The sequence below is a fragment of the Hermetia illucens genome, chromosome 1 (genome assembly GCF_905115235.1).
Source record: "Hermetia illucens chromosome 1, iHerIll2.2.curated.20191125, whole genome shotgun sequence".
In the NCBI taxonomy this organism is placed as follows: Eukaryota; Metazoa; Arthropoda; class Insecta; order Diptera; family Stratiomyidae; genus Hermetia; species Hermetia illucens.
The window spans coordinates 196,843,637-196,858,421 of record NC_051849.1 but is presented as its reverse complement, the minus strand read 5'-3'; the positions used below and the strand labels follow the sequence as shown (position 1 = coordinate 196,858,421).

Genomic DNA, 14,785 nt, shown 5'->3' with positions numbered 1-14,785 from the left:
CGTGGGCCAGGACGCCAGACAGCTTTTAGGGATATCGAATTGGTGGACCTCGGCGCAAAACCGGGATGTCTGGAGTTCCTTATTAAGGCAGGCCTAGACCGGATACCGGTTGTTGCGCCGTTGATGATGATGATGATGATGATGATACATCACATTTGAGTTAGAGCATCCCACGAACATCTTTGTAAAGAACTCTGCCCCAATCTGTGTGGCTTTCCACGTTATTTGTTTGTCGGAATTAACAGAGGATTTGCGTAGGTGGAGCTGCATTTCAGTAGATGTTTCTACAGTCCTCGCTGCATTTGCGAAGTTGGTCGACATTTTCCCGACGAAAAACACCAGCATTTTTCCAAAATAAACGGACGATCCTGCAGTCTGAGTGTAACGCAGTAACCCTGTTCTGGCGTGATTTTGAAACGTTGTTGACATGAACCCATAATTGCTGCCAACACCAGCATTTTTCCGAAATAAACGGACGATCAGCAATCTGAGTGTAACGTAGTCACCCTGTTCTGGTGTGATTTTGGAACGTTGTTGACTTGAACCCATAAAAGCCGTCTCAGTCAACATTTTAGCTCACTTTGGATGGCGAACAACAACAGACAACTTCAGAAAACAAAAACTGTCGACCCCATCATTTTTCGTTTAGCGAAAACATTAAGAAAGATAAAATTTTCAATTTCATTCTGCGTCAAAGCTGAGGCCCTCATCAATCAACTATATACGAAAGCTTACCAAGTTTCCATTCTTTCCACCAGTTTCGCCGTAGGTTCATTCGTCTGATAGACTGTAAGTCAGAAACAAGGTTCCAAAGATAGATTTACCAAAGTCATTTTTAATGGCGTTTCAAATGAGACTGAAACACTTGACAGCTTGGTTATCGTCTCACTTAATTCAGCGCAACTAAATAAACCTATAAACGTGCAACAAGCATAAATGCGAAAATAAACGTCCATGACCGGAACAAGATTTGAACCTGGATCACGTTCAACTTGTTCCGCTCTCGCACCATCCATCTTAGTTAAGGATGTCTCAATTGTTAAATTTAGCAAAATGGAATATGAGATACTTACAATAGGATCTACGATCACAAATGGGGAAAAAATGCTAAGACAGGTTTCACTATCGATGACTGACAAAAGTATTCTAATCTAAGGCTGAAAAGTCCAGCGGGACGTTTTCATTGGGCCTTATCGTAGAAGAATGAATATAGAGAACGTCGTAACATAATAAATAAAATGTAGAGGGGAGGGTTCAGGACGATAATGTATGAAATATTTTGGAGGCAGAACGCTCAAAAACAAAATGATTGGTTCGGGCAAGATTGAGGTGAGTAAAACAAGGATATAAGCCGATAACAATCCTCTGTATAGACCAAAATGGGAATATTATGAGTTACTATGCTGACATGATATCTTGCGGGGGGTCCCGGATTTGGTAAACCCGCATTCAGAACATCCTAATTGTTCACGAAATAAAGGCTTAAGTTGAATAAAGCATTTGGAATAGATGAGAAAGCCGTAGAGCTTTCAAAGAAAGACTAGGCTGATCTTTTCAGAAGAATATTTTTTGGGAATGTGAGTGGATACAAGAAGCAAATTGTTAAAAAATTTGTTACAGCTAGAAGTGTACGCCGATGGCACAACCTCATGGCTAGCTCACCACTTCGTGTAACAGAAGCGTTCCAGAAAATGATTTCAGCAGCTAAGGAGGTCGAGCTAAAGGTAAAATGAGTCGATAACCAAATTTAAGATTTCAACACCAAAGAACGCGCGATTACAACCACGTACCGGTTTTTCCTATTAAGGATCTTATTTTCAAAATAACAGATAAATGGGGGGGGGCGATCGGTCGGAGGGTTTTGGGTATTGTAGTGAGTGATGCCACTGAGGCACTTCTATTTGGAGCGCAAACCTTCTCATATTCCCGAGCCTGGCTATCATTGAGGCACGCAAGTCCATATTTCAGTTGAGGCCTCTGCCTCTTCAAGTAAAAATATTTCTTTACACTGCACTATCTTTCTAGGAGGCCAAGGTTCGTCGCCGGCGATTGCATCATTTAAAGGACGGGGGTAGCACTTGATATACATTTCACTTACTTTTGAAAAATATTATGCTTTGGGGAATCCTCGGGGTATAGAATAAACTCTAGGCTCCAGAGTTTAGGTGCTGGTGTTTCAACTTGCTTCACAATTTTTGGTCGGTTAACCTCCAAGAATAATTAATAGACTTTACAGTGTGTACATTTTGACTGTAAATCTGCCACTCACCCAGCGCAGGCTCCACTTAACAAAATTTTTCAAGTATTTTTTTACTTTGTATTGAGGGGAAAACTATGGTTTCAGCATACTATCCTAAACTCTTTAGACAAGCCCGAACACCCATGATTATGGCCGGTGTTCGAACCTGAAATATAAGGTCGAAAAGGCGATGTTGTTGCTTCAACCACTTCTAATTCCAGCGTCCTGGTCTACTATATTTTTTGTAACTTACAGTAGTAATCGATTCGCTGAGTGGGAGTCGATGCGATCTGAAGGAAATATGTATATTGAGACTAAGAAGTGCCAAAAAAAACCTTAAATTCAAAAATAAATTCTGGTTGCTAAACATATTTAAGTTGCTGACCTAGAAGGCCATGATAACACCCATTTTGATCGGCACAGTTTAGCTCTGGGGAACCACACGTCTCTGAACATTAAAATCGTTTCGCTGCTTTGGTATGTCAACAATTTCAATATTTTTGGAGACCTGGGAATCCCACCCATCAAAGACAAAATATTGAGGCTGAAAATTATCGTGGTTAAGGTTTTACATTAGCGACCTCTTCCTGGTGTCCTAGGTTCGATTCCTCATCAAGACCATACAAATTTACCATTCTCTACAGTGGATAATACAGTGTAATGGGCCTACTAAAGACTTAGAATGAATGCTGCAACCTGGAAGTTCATATTAGCAACACTTCCAGTCACAATGTTCTCTGTATTAATAACTCTCTAATGAACCATGTTTTGACAATACTGTCTGATTCTCTTACAGTTACAACTTTGCTTGAATAGACTTAATTGCGTCTCCGAAGACCAATACCGCTTTGAACGTCATTGGGGTGATCCGACTTAATGAAAGCTCTGAAAGGAGCCCTTGCTAATATATTATATGCGGTAGGTATCGTGTCTGGGAACCACTGGAAGATGGACGATGTTGGAAGATTTCTAAAAATAAATCATATTTTTAAGAAATCCTTTCAAACGATCCTTGCATTACTCTTATTCTGAAGTGGTTTTCCTACGAAAGTCCTTATTTTTCAACCCAATATCGTAAATAAAAGCCTCGCTGTGAGTAAAATTCATGAGATGAAAAAAGGACCAAAAAGTACATCGCCAATTAATGTCACGAAAAAATTCGGAGCGATCATCAAGTTAAGAGCCTGGTGGTAAATTCTGGTAGAATGGTAAATTCTCTGCACTATCAAGCTTGCCAGGACATTGGGAAATCTAACAGAGGCGCCTGATAAATTTTTTCCAGTATTTTTTACATTGTGTTCAAGTGAAACTATAGTTCTAGCGCTTACCCCTTTGGTAAGTCCTTTGTACTATCTTAATCTCTTCATTGTCTGAAAGGAACATCCATGACTGTGGCCGGTGTTTGAACTCTGCTATTTGGGAGTAGTCAGGCTTGATGAGAAAGGGGTGAAAAAGGGGGATTCCCTCGGACCCGGAGTAGAAATTAGGGGGTTCACATAATTGTCACCCCAGACCCTAATAATTTTCATTCGGGCACCGTTTTTCTGCATAGTTTTTCACTTGGACCTCGATTTTGTCTCTATGGTCTAGTGAGTAGCACATGAAAAGTGACCTATTACTCGAAAGCTCCAAACTTTGATCAACTCATGTCTCTGTCTTTTCATCGGGGTACTTTCACCTAAGATAAAACAAATGAAGAGCTTAGTGACCATAGACGGTGTATCTCTAGACATGGTAATGGAAGTGGCAATGGATAAGTAACACATTGAAAAAGGGTTACAAATCCATTGTTGCTTATGCGATGCAATGAAGCCACTACCCCAATTGGATCGCTCTTGAGGCATATGGCACGGAACTGTGGAGGGAGAGGTGTGGTAAATTTTGGTAGAACGAAATTTATTCTCTTCTCTATCAAATTCATCACATCAGGGAAACTAAACTATTTAACGATGGCTCAAATTTTTGAGGAGATGTCTGTTCTTGAGTTGTTTCCACCTTCACATACAACAACTGTTTGTAACGGAGAACTAATGTTTGACTGATAGAAATAAGTTGCCTTGACGAATCCATCCAAGTAGGTATGAATCGCGCAGAATGCCTACTTGCGCTTACTTGCAGCAGCATTCCAATCTCAACGATCGGCTCCTTATTACAACAGAGATCTATTCCTCCTCTTTCAAGGGCTTGATCATTATATGAGCAGATCGCGGGCGTGTGGAGGTAGGTGTCATAATTCTTGCATGTCTGACTGGTACGATGTCAAAGTTGTGGTATTTAGGCCTTACACTTGGAGTTGCAGTATACTTCGGTGCAAATCTGGATGTCGTTCTTTAAGGTACATCTAACTTCTTCCCTTAGAAGGGAAGGTCAGTCAATATGTGATTAGATTTCGTTGCCTGACCCGAAACCTATTTTAGCTATCTCCTGTGCTTTATTACTATCTATTCTGCGGCACGTGTTTTTAAGGCGGCTTACCGGTCGACCATCTTGCGGTAATGGATTTTGTTAATAAGTTGTAAACCTTCCCGAATATGTGACCTATCCACTGCCACTTCGGCCTTATAATTGGTACGTCTATAGTCATTTGGGTCGTACTCTGAAGTAATTCTTCGTTCGATATTGTATCGGGCCAGAATGCACCCACTTGGGTACGTGTGACTAAAGTGCCCGAGTAAAAATAGTGACCATTTTCTGCATGCTGGTCCCATGTAGCATTCTTGAAGGTACCAATAAATAGATTAATTTGAAAAGAAAGGGAAAAAAGTTTAGATGCCTGTGTTCCTCATCTTTTTGTCGGTACCCAGGGTAGCATATCAAGAAAAGTAAGAAGGAGCTACAAAACTTAACTGCCCTTGGGGAAAAAACTTCGTTCATTTTGCGATGCATGTATGAAGCGCAGGCACGTAAAACTTACAGCTCGCATTGCACATATCTAGACTAAGAACCTAATTGAATTAGTGCCATTACTGAACTACTGAAACATCGATGAGACTCTTAATCTCTAATCGTTTTCAAATCCCTCTGGTAACACTCCAATAAAATAACCATTCCTCCCCAGTATAAGAACCAACTTATACTCTCGCTACGCTCCCCGTCCGCCATCGTTGCTGATTCCTACCAAACCAGCATATGCTGGTTCCCCGAGGCCACGACGACATCTCCCATTCATTGTGGTCCTCCGGTGGAAATGATTACCTTGCGCAAGAACTCGTCGAGATAATTGTTGCAGCAGTCAGCTAACATTTCACATCCAATTTGGAGCATGTTAGCACGGATGCTGTTTCCTGTAGCGTATGTGAAAGAAATGGCAGCAATTTCTTTCTCTGCACTAAGAAAATGTGTCTTTTTCCACTCATACTGTGAATGGAAAACGTAGAGACTAAGTCTCCATAGCCAGAAATTACGATCAGGATACTGGTCCATTTTATTCCCGTCGAGTGGAATGCTTGGAGTGGAGCAGGGTATCGCATCTTGTTCAGAGCAAGGTCTTCGCTCAATCCTGCCCCCGGGACTAGAAGACGCAACGACCCAGCTAACTGTATATGTGATTTCATGCTACTTTCAATTAGATTCTTCGACTTGACGCTTTTTAAAATGTCGAGAAATGAATTTTATGGGAATTCAATTAGTTGGTGAAGTGGCGAAATTCTGCCTTCAACAGGTTCTTGAAATGTCGTAAATTCCTTCGCGATGGTGAGTTTATGGCGGATGTATGCTGTTATGCTGGGAAAATTATGACACTTTCAAGACATTGCGGAAAACTCAATTAGGTAATACGCCCGAGGAGTCAGTTTTAAATGTGGTGAGCGCTCACGTTTTTGCTGTCAGATCACGATTTTAGATAATAAATAATCATTTTATGAGACCGACAGGCAAATGGAAATGAGACATCTTCAATGCGAATTCCAGAAATATCTAACAGATCTTTACTTCCTACTTGTGTATCGAAAGATACCGCCGCCGAGGAGATACTTTTATTAAGATCTCCCATGACTTTCATATCATATAAGAGTAGACAGGGCTTCTGTATGTACACTTAATTCTCCCTAATTGGGGGACCATTTAACGTGTTTATGGGTGGAGATATTTTCCATATTTTTTAAAACACAACCCCTACATTGAAAGCATTGGTTACCTTTTAATTGAATGAAATTTTTTATTAAAATCAATTATTTCTTTCCAAACTTTTAGGCGATTTAATTGCATCCCAATATTTCTGTTGGCTTTGAGTCCTTCGCCCAAATTTCAGTTCATTTAAACCCATCATGCGGTTCCACCTTGCATATTTATATTTATAATTAATAATCAACCGATTTCCATCAACAAATCTGGTCAAAGTAGAGGATGCAGAGTGAATACTTTTGGGTTTACAGTTTTTTCCCCCGTGATCGATTATTCCATGATAGTAGTTTACACCTTTTCAGGATGTTGCATGTAGGGAGAGAGATTTCGTAATTTGCGAGGAGAATTAAATGCACCGTAAAATGTTGCAAAAATGTTTCAATGCGGAAGTGGACGTCCTACAAAAAGTTTACTATTATGTCAGAAAACTTCCAAGTTTAATATTCAGAATGAAGGTTTTTTGAAATAGTCCGGAGATTATAATGATTAAGTAGAAAGTAGCGAATGGGCGTATCCATCATCACATATTCTCTCTGTGCTGATATTGGGGAATAGCACCCGGAGAGTGACCGTCACTGTCACTCACCAACTTCAGGCTTTCATCAACATAAGCCTGCGTCATTTCGTCGGGGTATTTTGATCTAAGACAATAACAAATGAGAAAATTTGCACCCCGTATGGTCCAGATACTTGTGGACGTGTTAATGAGAAGGCGGAACTGGCAGTGGATAGGTCATACATTGAGACTTTCAGAAAGAGCGAAAACTCCTAGTCGACGAGTGGGTCGCCCTAGAGCTACATGTCGCGGATCATTTTAAGAAGAGTGCTTTACATAGAATTCGATGGTTTATCTTTAAAATCCTTTTATTCTGGAAAGAGGGATTGAATGGACCAATAAAGAAAAGCTTACTTCATTGGCAACTATGTCTGCTTGCCATCACTTATAATTATAAAATCTCAGAATAACATCAATGAAGCCCTAGCTTTTTGGAGTATTCCATATACGAATTACCCAACTCAAAGTCATTTTGGCCCCTCGACGTTTTTACCAAGGATGTTCAGTGACAAACTCACCAAGATAATTTTCCGAAGGATCCCACATTTTGGATTATCTACCGCATCTGCAATGCTTGACATCATCTACATATCTGAAACTTGGCTCGACTCTAGAATGCACAATGGAGAGATCCTCGATGGTTACATTGTCCTTTGATGCGAAGTGGCGAGGAGGCAGAGAGGAGAGCAACGCTGTCTGCTGGGTCTAAATTAAGTGGTCAAAAGGGAACCTAACCTCCAAGTGGTGACAGTAGGAAATGTGTTCACATTGACTTGCTGGTTGAGCATGCTGTAGGCGAACGCCCTCTATGTGCGATCTGCTCTTGTGCACGAAATACACAGGGTGCGCATATTGTTCCTTGGGAGGATTTCATCCTTCTATTGACCATAGTAGGCGAAAATAAGGGTTTTTTTTTGGGCCAGACCCGTATTTTTACCGGTAGGACCGACCATTCAGCCATTTATTTCTGAACGGCATAAGCCGCTCCTAAAGGAATTGAATAGATGATGTAGGCCTACCTCAAGGTTGAGCAAGGATCCGGGCATACATCGATATTTGCTTAGCGATAGATTTGAACTCGGGAGGGCTGTGTCGCCTTTTAAAATTGCACATCCTTCCCCAGTAAAATACGCTTCCTTCGGGGGGAGGGGAGGGGGTATGACCGAAACGTTTAGATATTCCTAATGGCAGGTGAAGCAGGCGCAGATGATCGGCCTTTTGTTGTGACCATGATATGCTAGTGTGTGGTAAACTCACTGGGAGTGTTTTAATTGCCATTGGGGATCATATACTTATTATCCCCCTTATCTCTTTAAGTACACGTTTCCATCAGTCCCTCTCCCCGCCGATCTCCTACTTCTCCTAATAGCATCCTCTACTTCTCCCAAAAGCATGCCTTTCAATACAGAAGTCTGATTCTCTTCGAAGATAGGGCAAATTTTATGACATTTCGTTCGACTACGTACATTCCAATAAAAAATGCACATTCCCAGTATTAAAAGATCATTGGAGGACAACCCGGACCGGATCTTAATCCCTTCTGGTGACACGTTTCCAGTTCCCTCTCCTCACACTTTTTGCCCTCTTCTGTCGCTCCTGCTCCACTTCTACCGCTCTCCTCGCTTCTTAAGATTCTCGTACATCTTCTTCGGCTTCTAATATAAATTTCGATGATTGTATTTTTTATTCTCCTAACTCAGCCCGTGAGCTCCTCCGTGTCATTTTTCCTCGATTTCTACTCTTGTCCATTCCTCTCACTACTCTTCATACACCGCTGATTCCTTCTTACTAGTATATCTTCCATTCCTCTTCAAAATCACTTCGGTGTCGCTGATGGCGATTGTGGCCACGATGGGATTCCGAAACTTTTCCTACAAAAATGTAAGCAAAACATCTCTCTTACTATCTTTAATAGCAAGAACTTGTCCGAAGATATTTTTCCGGATGTGTGAAAGGAAGCTTGTATTATCTCCTTACAAAAAAAGGCGACATTACTCTCGTCGAAAATTATCATCATTTACTGTATCCCGTCTGCACTTTTCTTCAATCGGGGGTACCTCAGGACTCCGTCTTTGGACCATCCTTTTTCTTATTTTTTGTGAATGATCTGCTTCTTTTATTTAGCTGACAACAGACAATTTAAAACTACTTACTGTTGTTCATTCGCGTACTAGTCAGAGCAGCCTTCATTCAAACTTTGACACATTATATCGACGCTTCATTCGGAGCAATTTGCCACTTAATGTGATGAAATGGAATCTTCTCCCCAATACCTGTCTATTATTTCAAGGTAGGCCTTTAACATTGTCTGCCTCCTGTAAGCATCTTCTTGTTACCTTTGACAAAAAATTCCGCTTTAAATTCCTTTGTCTGTGTACTCAGGGTTTCCAAAATGTCCGGCTTTATCCTACGTTCCTCCTATCAATTCAGGGATATCCTTTTCTCAGTTATTCTTTATTCTGCCTGATGTCATTCTCTTACCATAATTGTAATTACGATGTAATTGAATTTGTGCAAAGGAGGTTTACTCCATTCCTAACTTTTAAGATCAACTATCTCTACTTGACGTATCCTAACAGTCTGGTTTTCCTTAACCTGTCATCTCTACAATCTCAAAAGTCCTTGATTGAGGCGTGTCCTTTTCAAATTTTGTAACGCTTGGACCTTCTCTTCCTATTACAAAGTGATACATCAATTGCGCTTGCAACCAGATCTTTCTTGCTTTCGCTTCCACAACTTACATTGAATGCGCCCTTCCTCCTTGGGTTAATTTCATTCCAGTTTTCCTGGCAACTAGATTTTTCTAATGACTCCTCTATATTTTCTTCTATTTATGTATCTGAGTTACTGACTGCAGACGTGTCCTCTGTCTTTCGGCTTTATATGATGATATAGTTATATATTCTGATCTGACAGACAGACAGATCTTGCCTTACAGCGGTTTGTGATGAGCACCACGTCCATTCCATTCTGTGTGAATGCCAACCTACCATTGTTCTGCAAACATATTCACTACTATGTCGTCGAAGTAATCCGTCGGCATGATTTCCTTAGTAGAGCAATGGGCTCCATCAAGAAACTTTTGAGACAGCGTACTTCCTGGGTCCTTCATCTACGACCCTTTTATCAAATTGGGTGCATTTTGCTCCCCTTTCCACATATTGCATCTTCGGACCAGTCAGTAAACAATTCGATGGCATCGATTGTTGGTTGTTTCTGCGAAAGGCAAATGTCGCTCTGAAAAGCGTTTAAAACTCAACAACGAAGAACACTGACAACTAATTCCCTCGATCATTTTACTATTATCTTCCAAAAGGTCTGTATAACATTAGATCACCAGGAGTTTTGCTTCCTTTAGGAAGTGGCATCGACTTCTAGTGTATCTGTAATGCAGGAAATCTATATCTGTCAAACAACCATCAGAAAACTCGACAACTATCTGCGACTTGTAGGGAGCTTGAGGGCTTTGTGAAGCATTCTCTTTATTAAAGGGAATTCCACTCCAGCTTAGCCAAGCCTCCGTTAATGCTTCCCCATTTTCGCAGGCCGATCTAACATCCTCCAGGCCGTGCAATCCCCCAGGCGTTTGATCAATTTATCAGTTCAAAACCGATTCCCTGGTGGTCGTTATGGATTAGAATTCATAGACGTTCCAGAACATATCATAAGACCCATGAAAGTTCGGTCTACACCTGAACCGTTTCCTCCTATCCTGGTTCACTTCGCCTTTATTAACTAATAATTGCACGAAATTTTATTGAAGGCGAGGCTTTTTACACTTGTAACTTCCCCATTCTTTGGCCCATACGTTGAAGCCATTGGCAACGACTTCTTGTATGCACGGCCAGACTATCACCCCGACGGTGTAACTTCCGATAATAAGCTCGGCTTCGGCAGACGCTGCCCCGATATAGGTAATCTCCCCTTCCATTATTGGGTATTGCTCCGTCATCTAGTTCCCTTCCCGCAACTTTGATTATCCTGCTATAGAGAAAGCCCCACGCAATTTCACTCCATTTCTCTTCTTTAAAAAAACTGCCCTATGGGGATTATCCTAACCGACTCCATTCTATCAATCTACCTTAAAACAATGGAGGATCTCCCTGGCTATGTACATTCTCTTTAGAATTTCTACTGGCTTATAGGACTGTTTCTTTTATTATCCTTACAAATAAATGCCACTCCATTTGTCGAATCGGCCATCCATACGTTAGGTCCAAGGTTTCTATGAAGTTGACTTGCTCCTCCAATTCGTAGAATTGAGTCTGCAGAAACAAATCCTGAGCGATAGTGATTGATTTGAATCAGCCTAATTTTCTCACCTTTTGAAGCTCGCCGCTTCTGGCAGTACCCTTGCTGTCCAGCCCCTCATTTCCATTGTACAACACTCATTTGGTCCTCTGTTATATTCCCTGACCCATTTCCCATTACCCATTTCTCTGTATCTCCTGCATTGGTCAGAGCAGTTCCTCTTGCATATGCCTCACAAGATATATGTACAAAAGTGTCTTTAAGCATCTCTTTTATGAGGTCTGGTCTCTCTACACATACAACATAGACTCTCTCTATATCTAGCAGTTTTAAAGCTGCAGAAGCCGTGCTAATGCCAGATTCTTCTGCTCCAACATGAGGTCTCCTCTTACGTTGCTCCGGGGTGTATTGACATTTTGCTTCAGCTTTTTCACATCCACTTCAATTAAATTTTAGTATGTCTGCGAAACACCGACTGCCTATGGTTGAGAAGACAATTTTTTTGGGGGAAAATCCCATTTACTTTTTCAAAAGTCTTTTTTGTCTTAATGTTAGTCAGGTCGTTTGCTGATACTTGCCCTTTAGGCACTACTTTGCCACCTATCGAAAAAAAATATAATAGTGAGCGACATTTTCTGTATCACAGGCATTTGATGGTAGTCTGGACATCCCTCCCGCTTGTCTCGCCCTCGTTAGGTTGGCCGCACATAATCAGGTGTGTGATTTTGTAATACCTGAGTCAACTGTGGCCATATTAGCAAAGCAATGATAAGCCTTTTGCTTCAGTGTTCCCTCGACTTGTGAATATCCTGGTAACTCTCACCATGCTTTTAACTGCTGGGTCATTTTGTGTTTTACGGTGTGATAGCCGAGCTGACTGACAAGGTTCCACCGGGTTTTAGCCCAAGTTCGTCATGGATGTTTGTGTCCATCTTTGTGCTGTGTTGCTGCTGTAGGGTTATCATTTGGAAAGAATTGAGTGTAGTGGTAATGAATTTAGAGAACGATCTCCTTCAAAATCAAATACGAGTTCAGATAACAATTTGAAAAAGAGGCTTATACTACATACATACAAATGTTGTGTTTACTTAGTGAATTTTAGCCTCCAATTAGAATAGTGAATCAGTCAGGTCAAAATTTACTTCGTCTGCATTTTTTGTGCTGGAGTGATCTTCTTCTCTGATTCCGCACGTTTTGGATTGCTCAAGAAGTTACTCTAATCTACATTTTTCACAACCTTATAGATTAGACAAGGTTGCAGTGTCAATAAGCTGCTAAATGGATTCAGCTATGGATCTCGAGTTGCCTCATGCCATCCGTCACTCAGGTGTGGTTGACGTTATTAGAACTTCTGTCGCCCAGCGTTTTCCCTTTTACCAAAACTTCTGTGCCTTAGTGATTTGGTCCTAGGTAGTTGTGTGGTCCGTTTCAATACCTCCTTTTCTAAGCTGTTTTTGGCGAATGATTCTTTATGGTTGTGACACAAGAGATACGGGCGACCGAAAGTTTACTTGCCCATTTTCAAAAGCTATCCTTATTAAGATTCCGAATCCCTGAAAAAGTTTGGTCTGTTCCTCCTTCATACTGTCTTTGGATTGGAGTCAGTGAGTGGCATCATATTATAGTGAATTTAAGGAAGCAGTTCCTTAGGCAAGAGGAGGATGTAGAAATGTAGTTCTCTTCTCTCTTGCTCGTTGTCTTCTGCCTTCTGCCTTTTGTCAACTGTGCCTGTCCTATGTCCTCTATCCTCAGTCCTTTCTTCGGTGTCTTCTACTCTTTGCCATCTGTTCCCTGTCCTCTGTTCTCCATCTTGTGCTCTCTGATCATTGTCCTTTGTCCACTGTCCTTCATCCTCTATCTTTGAGTCTCTCACTTCCACTTTCTGTTCTCTGCACTCTCTCCCATGTCCTCTTGCCTCTATGCCACGCCCTGAAGTCTCTTTCTTATGTCTATTACGTCACTACTGTTACAGAAGCGTCTTTCATGCACGATGTCCAAGGGGTGGGAAACAGGGCGAAGAGCCCTTATCTTGTGAATTTTTCTGATTAGACAATACCTGTCATTATAACCTAATAATGGTTAAAAGCTAAGAGCTATACAACCCTTCACTCCCTTTTTGTGTAAGGCACTATCATCAATTAATTTCCGTATCTTTTCCGGTCCGTTAAACATGCATAAATTGTTCTCAATACCTAAAATACCTCCATCTCCTCCATAAACATATAAATGACTTCCAAAACATTTCAAATGCATGTTAACATGGTTAACTAGTTTCCAAGGAACCCATGCCAAGTGTTAATGGATGCTTGGCAATAAAGTCTTGTTCGAAAGCCAGAACATGCTTTCATCCTCTTACAATCCCAAACTAACCTTAGAGCTTTCCTCATCTTTTTAGCTCATTATCTCACCGTTTAATGACATTTTCATAACATCCTTTTCCCATTATTACCAACAACATTTCAAGTACATTCACTTAATTAATCTAATAAGATCTTGAAAATTATGTGCTTAAATGAGGATTTCTCGTTGAGATACGAACAGGATATTTTTGCCGTAATATCTCTCTTCATTGCCGCCAAGTTCCTATCATCCAAAACACTTTTATTATGGAAAGCATACACTTGGATAGGAAGAAATTCAAGAGTTTCATTGCAGTAAAATTTTCCCTGCACAAAACTATATTCTGTGCTGAAGAGATCTGAGCATAATTACATCAGAGCCTTGTGTACTTGATAGTCGTTCAGTCCTCGACTCCTTCGTCGGAGGTGGTAACTAACGGCACAAGCGAAAAATAAGTGGGTGGAGGGATCATAATCTACCATAACGCATCTTAGCATTATTATCGGATATCATTATTATTATCACAGTTGTGCCATCTGGAATTGAATATCTGGAAGCAATTCCCTTTGGGACAATTTCTTTTGAGTGCCAGCCAATAGGGAAGCAGATTTTGACGGAATAGTTATGAAGATATTAGATGGCGCGTGGAGATGGAGGAGTCAAAAGTGATTGTTCTCTGGAAATTATGCAGGTGTGGACGAAGCAGATGGTAGCTAGCTTTCAAGGTCATAGGATTTTAAGGACTTGTGCGCTGGGAGAAGTGGAATAAATTACGCCTTAAGTGCTTTAGCTTTTTTTCAACCCTAGGCTCAAAAATATTCAAGTTTAATCGACTCTGAATAAAGGATTTGTCCTTCAGATATTCAAATGAGCTTCTGAAAAGAATAAGATTCCAGATAGCCTTGTATCTCCCTTTGCAGAAATTTATCTGAATAAACGTCTATGACATTAAGTCGGATATGATTAGATAATGTTCCGCAACCATCAATATCTAGGACTGAAATCTCAACTAAGGACACTTCATCACATTAAGTGGAATCGAAATCGATTTTCAGTTCGATTTTTTCAGTCATCTGTATCAAACACTTATTTGTTTTTGGTAGGAACCCACCTTCGTTCTTTTGATTATATTCGAGTACATAATTGTATTCTTTGGAGTCTTCCTATTCTGAAAGGGAAGGACACCAATCTTCGACCGTATTTACATTATTTAATGTAACTCGTTGGGATCTACGAAATACAATTTTTTTCAAGAAGAATTGCGAACTCTTGGCCGC

At 40.7% G+C, this 14,785-nt stretch overlaps 1 protein-coding gene across 2 annotated transcripts in view; it reads left to right on the top strand.

Moving 5' to 3' along the window:
- LOC119649636 (hemicentin-1) overlaps positions 1–14,785 on the top strand; it is a 577,621-nt gene that overhangs the window by 315,376 nt on the left and 247,460 nt on the right. The window lies entirely within an intron of this gene.